Below are 10192 nucleotides of genomic sequence, written 5' to 3'. Positions count from 1 at the left end.
CTCCAATATTTGGAGTATTCTATGATACTGATGAGTATATGGATAAGAGTGCAAAGGGGCAAAATCCATTTATTTTGAGATTTGTAAAAAAAAACCCTCCCACTGCCTTTCTTTATGGTCTTTTTGAGTGTTGTTATAGGAATTTTCTGTGGAAATACTTAGGAAAGATCGTAGCTCCCAAATCCCACACAGGGACTTGGTGGTTAGGTGCTGTTCACCTAACCACTATGCTGGAGGAGCACAGTGCAGCTCAGCAACAGTGCCAGCCCCCTTGCAAAAACACTTCCAAGGCAAACCTCACAATCCTAGGAAGACACCAAGGAATGGCTGCAGTTCCCAGCCACTCAGCAGCGTTCTGCTCGTGGATTAACTGCACTGTGGGCGCAGGGAGCTCGGCTGGCTCCGTGCTGAGCCTGGCTGGGCACAGCGCTGCCTGACCAGGTCTGGAAACATTACAAATACTTTCATGGGACACCAAGCCTAATCCAAGAAGGACTAGATAAGCCTGGAGAGTGCTGCAGAGGGTCTGCAGGTTTGTTCCCCAGATGAGGAGCCCAGGGGAGCAGGTGGCAGCAGGACCCATGGAGGAGGCAGCTCTGTGCCAGGGCGAGCGATGGCACACTCTGTGTGCCACCTGCACTCCAGGACAGCAGGCCACCTCAGACTCAGCACTGCCAGGATGCACAGAGCCAGCCCTCACTACAACAGCTACAGAGCCATTTGTCCCTCCAGGAAATGGCCTTGGGGCTTTTTCCCATTACCTGGGATATCCCAAAATGTCATGAGTTGACAGTATGAGGATTACAGCTTCCATTTCTCTTTTTACGGAATACCTGAAAAAAATTGCTGAGCCCTGTCTCTTGTGAGGGACAAGGAGCTCCAGTGATTACAGGATTGATGTTGAAGCTGCTGCCAGATGTTGACATCAGTTTGTCTGACTCTCTTGGATTGAGTGCTGGCTGCCTCAGAAGGTGCCTGTCTCCGGTTGGGAAGGACAAAGGGAGCACTGTGGGCTGTTGGCTAAGCAATGTATGCCACCCTAACCCAATGGGAAACCTTGTGTGGCCTGGAAGAGGAAGTAAAGACATGCACAGTAAAGCCAGTGTTTTCATTTTGACATGTCTTTTTGTAAATGCATTGTAAGTATCTGTGGCGACCTTCTGAAAGCTGGAAAGGATCACAAATATCACCAGATAAGGTCTGCTAGGAATGCACTTCCATCATAACACAAATGGAAGTTCATGGTGGAAATTAATGAATTTCAAGGTTGTGATAAACTCACCTAACTTGGAATGAAAAACTTGTATTAGTAAGGAACGGACTTCTTTGCAGCTTGCAGATTGAGGTGTCTTACACATTTAAGATAAGGTGGTGACACTCAGCCTGAATGGGCTCAGCAGAGATTTGATGGGAAATCTTCCTGCAGGATAATGTGCAAAATGAGTTTGTTTACACAACCCATTCCAGTGACTCTGCTCTGACAGCAATAGACATGAAGTCCATGACACCGGATGAAGTCAAGACATGGAATAAGCACTTTCCTAAACTGCAAAAGCTCTGCTGCCTACAATGTGCCTGTCAACAGCTTTCTCCAAAGATCTACACAGTGTTTGATGGGCTGGCACTAAGCCATGCCTGTATCTCTCCTCCAGAGGCATTTCCCATTTATCACCTCTAGCTCCACAAATCACATGGCTTTTGTCTGTGACCCCTGCAAGTTCTTAGTGGACAGACACACATTCACATTGTTATGAATATTTTGATAAAATAATCAATTAAGTAATATTGAAGGGTTAGCTATCATCATAATTAGAAAATTGCCAAGTATAAAGTATAGAAATATCACTAGTCCATGTTTGGAATGTGTAACCTATCAAACCTCACCAAGAAGTTACTGGACCCTTATGTTTCAATCAAGAAGCTATGGAGACCATCACGCTGACCAGTTATGCTCCCTGTTGGGGAATGAAAAAGTTAATTTTAATCATATACCAGCAACTTATTTGGTATTAATTATGTGTAGAGAAAAACTTAGTTTGGAACCTGTAAGCATTGTGGGTGCAATAGGGAGGAAAGAAAATAGTCTTTTCTTTTACAAACATTACTATTTAAGTTAAGAAAACAGTGGGAGACACACCATTGTGTATGTGCCTGAATCAACAATGCCCTTACTGGAAAGAGATTAATTGGGAAAACTGGATGCTTAAATAACTTTCCATGGTGAAGAAATATAAATTAAAATACCAGAATCAAAAGCTGTTGAGACAAAGATTTTTATGTTACAGGAATAAAAAAAGAGCTGGAAGAAATCCCAGAGGAGGTAGAGAATTAACCCCACTAGTATAGACGACTGAGATGCCTGGATGATCAAAAGTGGCCAAACCAGTAAGGATTACTTTCAAACCTGAAGTCAAACTGGTAAAGCAAAAATTATATCCTCTTAAGTGGGAGGCAAGTAAAAAGTTGGAGAAGCTTGTTGAAAAATTTTTAGAATATGGGTTATTGAAAGAGTGTGAATTAGAATATAACATAGTGATATTACCAGTTATAGATTAGTGCAAGGTTTAAGGGCCATTAATAATAAGCACCTGATATTTATCTAGCAGTAGCTGGTCTGTACACACTCTTGACAACACTGACAAGGGGAATATAAATGGTTTATGATGCTTGATCTTAAGGAGGCTTTTTTCTGCAATCCTGAAACAGACAGTTAGAAATTGCTTGCTTTTGAGTGGGGGGATCCAAACACCAGGTGGAAGGTGCAGCTGATGTGGATTGTGATCACAATAAAAAAAAGATAAAAAAAGAAAAAAAGAAATTGGAAAGATGCAAAAAGAAAGTCTGGGCAGAACTTTACTACAATGCATGGATGATATTTTACCAGCAATCAAGACTTTTACAAGCAATCAATGCCTCGGTCCTACTGTAAGTCTATTAAATTTCTTGGGACTATTTGGATAGAGAGTGTCAAAGAAAATGGCACAAATAAACAAAGAAGCAATAATTTTGAGATCTTACTAGAAAAAAAAGCTTGGAAAGCAGCTGAAAAGAAGCCACTTGCCAGATTCCAGAGCCAAGGAATACAAACCTTCTTAGGTGCAGTCAGATGCTGTCAGTTATGGATAGCCAGTTATGGGGTACTGACAAAACCCTTGCATGGTTCTCCAGCAAAAATACTTGCTATAAACTCCTGGAGTCAGAGGGTCTTTAAAGCTCTAAAGGAATCTTAATGCCAACCCCTGCATAGGGACTCTCACACTTAAACCAGACCATTTGAGTTATTTGTGCAGGAAAGGATGCACCTGGCACTAGGGGTACTGGGGCAGCCTTTGGGTCATGAAAGTGTCCTGTCCAAACAACTGGACAATGGAAGTAAAGGTGGATACCTGAGGGAGGTGGTAGCTGCAGAGAGGCACAAAAGCTGCCGTGTACCCCACATGGGCACAGCTGGTTTGGAGCAGAAAGGAGGACGTTGGATATTGTCAGCAGGATGCTGCAACACCAGGTTGCTCTACTAGAGCAGGACAATGTTGAGATTAAGGTAACCACTGCTTCAAACCCAGACATGTTTCTTCAGGCTTCAGAAGAAGCCCAGAGACCTTTTCTCATGACTGCCTTGTGAAAGGAATGAGAGGGAGGTGTTTTTACAAAGAAACTGTGTGCCTGCTTGTAGATAAAGCCAGATACTGATAGGTGAAAGAAGAAAAGGGAGAAACCATAAATTCCAGAGGAATTCCTCTAATTGACACAGACTGCTGCTCACTCAAGGTCGCACTAAATTCCTGGACTGAGAAAAAAAGAAAAGAGATACTAAGAAGGGAGGGAGGGGTGCACAATAGAAGGGGGTCTGTATTAGGCAATTCGGGAAATCTGCACCTCTGAAATACCTCAGCCAAAGCAGAAAGAAAGAGGGAAATAAGTCTGGGAAATTAGGATAAAAATGAGGCTGCACCCTCTAGCAATTTGAGTGACCCCATGGGAAATGTTGCCTGGTCTCTATCATTATTTGAATAAAGTTACAGGACTCCTCTGTCTCCTTTTTGGACATAAACCTCTGGCATCTTGAATTAATTTTCCCAACACTGGTAACCATTGAACGAGTGTGTTTTGGCAGACCTGATCTCAAGAGTGATCCCATCCCAGACCCAGAACTGGACCTGCACTCCAGCAGGAGCAGCATGGTACAAAACAGAAAACAGGCAGCTGGTTATGCAGTAGGAACCTTGACTCAGGTAATAGAAGGCCAGGCTTTACCTTTTAACACAGCAGCACAAAAAGCAGAATTAGTGACCTTACACTGCGTGCTAGAAATCACCGAAGGTAAAAGGATAAACATATGGACTGATTTAAAATATGGGTTTGGAATAATACACCATGAAAACACATGGGAAAAAAGGGAACTGTTACCAGCATAGGGGGCTCCTAGCAAATACAAACAAGAAATTCGTTAACCACTACAGAGTGTGCAAAAGCTGAAAGAAGTGGCTGTGATGCCTTTGTAAAGGCATCTTCAGTGTTGAGACTCCCTATTTAATACAGGAATCAATTCACTGACAAAACAGCTAAAGGAGTTGCTGAAAAATATGTCCTTGCACGAATACCTAGCAAAAGGTTGGGTATCTGGGAGCAAAAACCAAGTTATAGCAATCAGGACAGCCAATTAGGCCTATCTTAAGCAGCTACAGAAAATCCCCGCAAGTGACTGGTAAAGTCGTGTGGGCAGGTAATTAATGTATTAGATAGCTAAGATAACAGAACTAAAACATCAGGAAACACATTAGGAAAGAGAGAATATGGAAACTACTTTTTAAAGGAATATAGGAAGCACAAAGATGACAGAAATTAATAGATCAGTTGTTGAAAAAGATGTGATTTGTTTTGTAAAATAATCTCAAGGAAGGAGGAAGGGCATGTCCAGGGCCACTAAAACACAGAAATTTGCATGCAGATTATTGGGAAATTCATTTTGCAGAATTGCCCAGGCAAAATGGGGACTGGTATAGTGCATCAGAATCTGGAATTTTGGGCCAATCCAGGGGAAATGGAAGGGACCAGATCAAGCTCTCCTGGTAACCTACACTGCACTCAAGGTGGAAGGAATTGCACATTGGGTTCATCACACACAGGTAAAACCAGAAATCACATATTAAATTCAGCAGACAAGATTGACTAACAACCTGGGGTTTCTGTATAAAAAACTTACTGGTTTAGGTACGAAATATTATTTTCTAGAGGGATATTTACTGGATTTAGGTGAAGATGATAAATAATTGCATATTTATAACAATAGAAACTACGTTTTTAACTTTTGGGAAGGAGAATGTGGTTTTAAAGTTAGTGCAAAATTTTGGCAGATTATAAAATATAACTTCTATAATATATTGCAAACACAAATCTCTGCAGAAAATCAAGTTCTGTGGGGCTTTAGTCATCAATTTGACAAAAATTTGGAAACTAAAGTTAGTGGAAGCCTGGGGCAAGGTAAAAACTGAACAGCAAGAAATATTAATAAGAGATGGAGAGCCACTGAAACTGAAGTGCCATTTTACTCAGATTCCAGACTTCAGTCCTGGTAAATTTAAAGGGAGCTGGGAAAAAGAGTTAGAAAACAATTATTTTAAAAGTTAAATCCATAGGTAAACGGCACAGTGGCACACCTTATTATCCTGAAGGATGGCAGTCGGTATCATTGTTTGTTGAGTGAAGGTGATTTTTGTTGCCAGCCCATTGAAAATAAAGAACAAATGAAATAGTGTTACAAAGTCCAAAACAAGAACTGGTTAGTAGGAAATACCAAACTTCAAAGCAGGGATGTTGTTGAGAATTGGAAAGAGACCAAGGAATTTGATTTGCCAACTCAGTCATTTGGAAAGAAGTGCACCCACCCAGATCAAGAGGAAAGGTCAAATAGAATTAAAAGTCAAACGGAAATAAAGCAATTAATCCTCTTCCTAAGAAAAACTCCAGAGGAGAATTTGATGTTAGGATTAATCAAGGAGTTTGCCAATTTGCAGAACGTATCACAGCTTACCGCTTGTTTACCAACACCAAGAGCAGGAGGTGAGTCCATTCCATGGGAATTTTAGCCATGCACTTGACTAAAAATGAAACCACACATTGTGGACAGTAACCTGTCATTGGATAGAAGGAGCAGGAAGAGAAAATTAGGAAACAATGGAAGAGCTGATTGTGAGAAATTTCCAAATTATATTTTCACCAAAATAGGTAGATTTCAGACAGTAGAATCGTGTTCTTATCATGAACAAATAAAGAAAAATGTGAGCCAAATGTTTATGGAATGGGCATGTGGCAAAACCAATCAGACAAAAGAAAAGGAGGCATACTGTGACTCCATTTGCTCTATGACAATATTTCCTCAATTTCAGTATATGGCAAAGGCCCCTTAGGGTTCTTCTTGGGAGGGCTTAGTTTTTGCAAATTGGCCATTTGTGCAAGAAAGGAGAACCTGATATCAAGTAAAGGAAAAGTCAGTGTCGTGGTGGAAATGTGAGAGGATACAAAATTGTAGTCCTGTTGATAGGTAATACAGGCTATTCCTTCTTTAACTGCCGCTTTAAAGCGTGGATGTTCTGAGGCCTCAGAAACAACCTCCAATTGACTGATAGGAGGGGAACCTGTTTTGTATGAACCCCATTGTTTATGGGCAATGAGTGATGGGACTTGGACAACTCCTCTACCTTTAGATGGTAAAGAAAAGCAAATTACATTGGGTATGCCAGCTTTATGTCCAATTAGGAAGAAAGCTCCTTTTAGGGGAACAGTAGAAAACCTGCAGTTGGAACATGTGAGAAGGTCAAACATGGATGAGGGATGGAATCAGCCTTCATCTGGAGTGAAAGTTAGTTGGGCCTTAGAGTGTTTATTGACTCCTTTAGTAATACACAGGAATAAAGAATGGAAATCAACTCCCAGGACACACAGAAAGGCTGGCAAATGTGACCAGGAAAGGATTTATGGATTTAAACATGCAGCTACAAGCAACCTCCAGGATAACTTTATGAAATAGAATGGCTTTGGATACGCTCCTGTTCAAAGAGCATGGGGTTTGTGGATGCTTAAAAGACAGAATTGATCATTGCTGCATACACATTCCAGATGTGACACAAGATGTAGAGCATGAGCTGGACTTAGTAGAAAATATAGAAGAAAATATTCATGAGTTTCGACAAAATATGTAAGAAAATAGGATAGATAAAATCTTTAGTGAATTGGGATGGAATCTGAGTTCATTGGTAAAATCACCGATTAACACAATTTTGTTAATAGTCTTCCTAACAATTATGTTGATCTACTATTGTTTAAAGAAGCAAATTAACAAAACTTCAGGGAATTGGATGGTTATCCTAGCAGTAGCTAGACAACCAGATGCAAAGGAATTACTTCCAAGTGTCCCACCAGCATGTAGTGAATAAGATTCAGATTAAAATATTTAAATAATTTTCAAAAATTTAAAAAGAGAGAAATGTTATTAGTATTTTGGAACTGTTATTAGTATTTTGATCAAATAATTTATTAAATCACATTAAAGGGCTAGCTAAGATTATAAGTAGAAAATTACAAAGTATAAGGTGTAGAAATATCAGGAGTCTTGTGCTTGGAATATATCACCTTACAAACCTCACCAAGGAGTTACTGGACCCTTATGTTTCAGTCAAGAAGCTATGGAGACCGTCATACTCACCAGTTATGTGCTTGGAAACCCACTCCACTTCCCATCTTGATTTTAGTATTAGGGATTCCAATCAGTAGACCTCAGGATGACCAATGATTGTTTCAGGCTAAGCATATTGATGAAGTTATTAACAATTGGAACCAACCAATGCAAAGGTTATTATTTAAGAACCTGCACAGTATGCAGATTAACTTATGCACCAATGATTCAGCAGAAGTATATAAAATGGATGGGTTTGGTTGGTGAAGTGGAACATGTTTTCAGAGGAGCTGTTCCCCATGTTCCTGGTGCCTGAATAAAGCAGTGTCTGCTTATCCACATCAAACTGTGTTGGATATGTTTCTTTCATCCCATGACAATATATTATGTGATAATATATGACAATATATTATATATTGGTGACAATATAACATGCAACAGCTATAACTTCTTAAATTGATTCCTGCTCACATGCTCTCCATCATGTAAACAACATTAGTGAATGACACAAGGGTGTAAAATTAACACAGCCTGAAATGCAAGAACATAGCATGTCCCAGGCCAGGTTCTCTTTCAGACTTCATCATCTCCTGTGAACTGCAACAGCAGCATGACATGCTGACCTGGATTTCCCATATTTAGGGAAAGGGCTGCCTGCACTGTGCTGTGACATCTTCACTCACATTGTCAAGCCACAGGTTAGGATTCTCCAAGTGAGCTGGCAACAAAGAGCTGCATGCTGAGGGCTCTCAGTTTCCCAACACCTGGGGCTGGAACTGCCTCCTCCTGCTGCTGCAGTGTCCTAGGACTGGATGAAAATGACACGCTGGACTGCTGAGATAGCATTTAACCCTCTCCCCACGGAATGGTGGCTGCCCTCAGAAAGAGCCAGTCCCTTGCTGGGAAGCTGCCCCGACAACTGCTCTGTGCACCAGGAGTGGATCATTGCAATGTGCAGCACAAGCTGTGCTCAGGACACCTGGAGCACCAGCTCCTGACAGGCAAGGCATGGCACACAAATATGCTGGCACAAAGCCTCAGCTGGGAATAGTCAGCAGAGCCCTGTCAGAACGTGACCTGAACCAGAACAAACCCACAGGACCTACCAGGGACCAACAGCACTGCAAGGGTCTGGCATCAAGGAGGTCTGGCTCACGAATCTGCTGGGCAAATAATAAGCATTATTAGTTACAGGGGTCTGATGGGGCTATAAATAAAGCAGATCAGGTAATTAGATTTGTAGACAGCCAACAAAGAAAATATGAAAACTGATCAGTGATCAATGCACCCTCAGTCATTTTGCCTCTTAGGTACTCTGGTCGTATTTGTTATTTCAGTGAAGACTTGAATATGACAATGAAAAACACAATGTGAGATCATCAGCATGTAGGTAACTCAACCAGAAGTACAAAACATCTTGTTCTGACAGTTCAGTCATGAGACATATGAGTCATAATGTTTTAGTTCAATTTATAACATTCAATATGCTGCTCTTTATTACTTGATGAAATAGAAATCAAAACATAGCTGCATTTTTGTAATTTATTTTCCTCTTTTGAAAATTTGCAGAGTATCAGGAAGTATTTCCTATGCACATATTAGATGTTGGTCCCCCAACAGATGGGCCTTTCTGACCCCATATCTATTGTGAATCCTGTTAAGGAGGCTTTATCACCTCACAGAGTTGGATAGGATGGGGTAATCTCTACAAGCCAGGAGCTTTATGGAAGACAATTGCCACCAAAATCAGCATATCAAAAAACTACAGCAGTCCCCAGCAGATCTCTCTGTGGCCTTTTGGATGTTGTTGACCTTTGCTGTCAGATTCTGAAGGTTTTTCCTACATCTCAGCCCCTCTAGCTTCAGACCTGCGTCACAGCACTCATCTGACATTAAATATTTGCTCAGGCCCGTGAGACAAAGAACAAGAAGGACAGTTAAGAGCTCAAAAAACAAAGGGCAAATAAATACCTCAGAAAAAAATTACTGATCCCTGTTTTTAAGCTTGTTTTATCTTTTTATGAAGAATATACTTCCCTAATGATTTTCAAAGGGTTTTGATGATGGGGAAGACAGTGAAATAGCTTCTGTTTTGAAAGCTGGTGTTTGAAAAAAAGAAAGATGGGGAAAGTCGACTTGAGCAGTTCAACACTGTAAAGTATTTCCCCTCACTCTTTAAGGGAGGTCTCCCTTTTCTGCATCATCCCTCTGCTATCCAGACACTTCTCAGTGCCAAGAGACCACCCTAAATAGTGACACTTTCCCTTGGTTACTCCAGCTCATCAAGGAAGCTCTTCCCATAGAGAGGGAACATAAGTCAGACAGGCAAAGAAAGCCAGGCTGGGATACAACACACCTCCATGCAGCTCTACTTGTCCATTTGCAGGGCCCTTCCATTCCTAGAGGAATTTCTGGGAGTGGTAACACAAGTTAATCCACCCCTCAGCACTACCCTGCTGCCCCAGAGGCAGCAGGCGGCTTCCAACACATCCTCAGCACGGCAGTGGGAGGAAGGAGCCT

Source organism: Ammospiza caudacuta, chromosome 2, assembly GCF_027887145.1.
Source record: "Ammospiza caudacuta isolate bAmmCau1 chromosome 2, bAmmCau1.pri, whole genome shotgun sequence".
Taxonomy (NCBI): Eukaryota; Metazoa; Chordata; class Aves; order Passeriformes; family Passerellidae; genus Ammospiza; species Ammospiza caudacuta.
Note: the sequence above shows the minus strand (reverse complement) of the source record.